At 37.0% G+C, this 2,610-nt stretch overlaps 1 non-coding gene across 1 annotated transcript; it reads left to right on the forward strand.

Annotated features, from left to right (window-relative positions):
* Positions 1-216: 216 nt before the first annotated feature.
* On the forward strand, positions 217-321 carry LOC138807250 (U6 spliceosomal RNA). Its single transcript, XR_011366108.1, has one exon. It is a non-coding gene; the product is annotated as a U6 spliceosomal RNA (small nuclear RNA).
* Positions 322-2,610: the final 2,289 nt, after the last annotated feature.

Here is a 2,610-nt window from a genome sequence, read left to right on the forward strand (position 1 = left end):
TAGAATAACTGAATTCCTCTTGCTACACATCTCTTGAACAACAAATATCCGGAATTATTATGTTTTTGACATATCAATCTTGACTTTATTCTTAAATGTGTGGTTATGTAAGAAATATATGTTTCTAAAATTTCACGACAATACTTTAGAACTTACCTTTTGTTGAATTATCTAGTTTAAGAAAATCAATTCCACCTTATATATAAAAAATGTTCTGTGTACAATTTGGTAGCACATACTCTAAAATTGAACAATATGCAGAAGATTAGCATGGCCCCTGCGCAAGGATGACAAGCAAATTCTGAAGCAGTCTATATTTATACAACAGATGCTGGAGGGGATGTGGCCAGAAGGGAACCCTACTGCACTCTTGGTGGGAGTGTAAACTTGTTCAACCACTTTGGAAAGTAGTATGGAGGTTCCTCAAAAGACTCCACATAGAGCTTCCCTATGACCCAGCAATCCCACTTTTGGGAGCATTTACACACATGTTTACAAACAAGACCACACTAAAGCTACCAGCACGACCATGTGTATCGCATCACTATTTACTTTAGCTAAGGTATGGAACCAACCCAGATGTCCCTCAGTAGATGAATGGATCAAGAAAATGTGGTATATATACACAATGGAATTCTATGCCTCCATCAGAAAGAATGACATTGCCCAATTTGTTAGGAAATGGAAAGACTTGGAAAAAATTGTATTATGCGAAATAAGCCAGGCCCAAAGAAACATAGGTCCCATGTTTTTCTTATTTGCAATATCTAGTATATGTCTGAGTCAAGGAGAAAAGTTCAGATAAGTTGATGTTAGGGAAATGAACCCTAAGGTATGTATTCAAATGTTTTTTTTTTTTTCTTTCATGAGATTGTTTCTAACACATTTATAAAATTATTTCTTTGTTGTTTTGTATGTCCCTCCCCCACAGTATAAATCCTGCTTTCACTGTATTTGATGTAGGTATAATTTGTGGAGGGAAAGGGGAAAAACTAATCGTTTAAATAGGGATACAGGTGGACTCACTGCAACAATGAGATGCACAAGTCGTTATGTCGAAAATGAACTTTACAACTTTGGTGCGAGTGGGGGAGCGGGGAGGATTGTTTGGGGGGAGAGGGGGAAGGGGAAAACAAAGGAGGAGGCCACAATGCTTGACAAGAAATGTACTCATTATCTTGCCCATGTAATTGTAACCCCTCTGTACAATATTTTCACACAAAAAAAAAGATTCCACATAGGGCTCCCCTATGACCCAGCAATCCCACTTTTGGGCGTTCACCCAAATGATCACAAACAAACAAGACGAAATTAAAACTACTAGCACAACTATGTTTATTGCAGCATTATTTACCATAGCTAAGATATAGAACCAACCTCGATGCCCCTCAGTAGATAAATGCATCAAGAAAATGGTGTGTGTGTGTGTGTGTGTGTGTGTGTGTGTGTGTGTGTGTGTGTGTGTGTGTGTTTGTGTATGGGAATTCTATCGTCCATCAGAATGAATGCCATCACCCAATTTGTTACAAAATGGAAAAACTTGGAAAAAATTATATTATCTGAAATATGCCAAGTCCAAAGAATCATAGGTCCCATGGTATCCCTTATTTGCATTAAGTAAATATATGTCTGGGATAAGCAGAAATGATAAAAAAAACTATGTGCATATGACTATATAAGATGATGTTAAGCTAAATGAACCCCAAGATAGGAACACGGTTTTCTTTTTCTTTCTTGCTATTGTTTCTAATGTAATTATAACGTACAATGTGATTTTTTTATTTTTTATATGGTCCTCCCACACAACATAACCCCTGTTTTCACTGTATTTGATGTCGTTGTGCCTGCGTATTGTATATACACTTCTCTAATTTGGGGAGGGAAAGGGAAAAAAACAAAATGCTTAAATAGAGATACAGGTTGACCCATTGTAACAATGAGATGCACAAGACACTATGTTGAAAAACGAACTTTACAATTTAGGCGGGGTTGGGATGGGGGGTGGTGAGGAATGTACTTGTGAAGGTGGAAGGGAAGGGATGGTGGGGGAAAAATAATGGGGAGGTAACAATGCTTGATAGGAAATGTACTCATTACCTTGCACATGTAACTGTAACCCCTCTGTACAGTATTCTTACAATAAAAAAAGTTTAAAAATGTTCTGAGATGGAAGAGTTTACTTCTATTATTTTACCTATATAATATCGTTAACAAAGAAATTAATGCAATACACTGACATGAAGATATTTTGAATGTGTGTGTGTGTGTGTGTGTGTGTGTGCACATGCATGCTTGTGCGTGTGCATACCTGATTGTTGGCGTGCGCAGAGTTTGAACTAAGGGCTTCAAGGACTCGCTAGGCCTTTTCTCTCTAGATTGGTCAGCTAATATATTAGCTACATCTCCATTTCTGGCCCTTTTCTAGTTCATTTAAATTTTTGAAAAATAATCTTATGGGTTTTTTTTTTTTTTTTTTTTTTTTTTTTTTGCCCTGATTGGCTTGCAACACTTATCCACAGATCTCAAGCTCCTAAGTAGATATGCCGAGTGGACAGGATTACAGGTGTGTCCAACCAGCACACGGCTTTAAGAATAATTTTAAAAGTAGAA

This window comes from Dipodomys merriami, unplaced genomic scaffold (genome assembly GCF_024711535.1).
Source record: "Dipodomys merriami isolate MVZ:Mamm:240054 unplaced genomic scaffold, mDipMer1.0.p SCAF_419, whole genome shotgun sequence".
NCBI classification, from domain to species: domain Eukaryota; kingdom Metazoa; phylum Chordata; class Mammalia; order Rodentia; family Heteromyidae; genus Dipodomys; species Dipodomys merriami.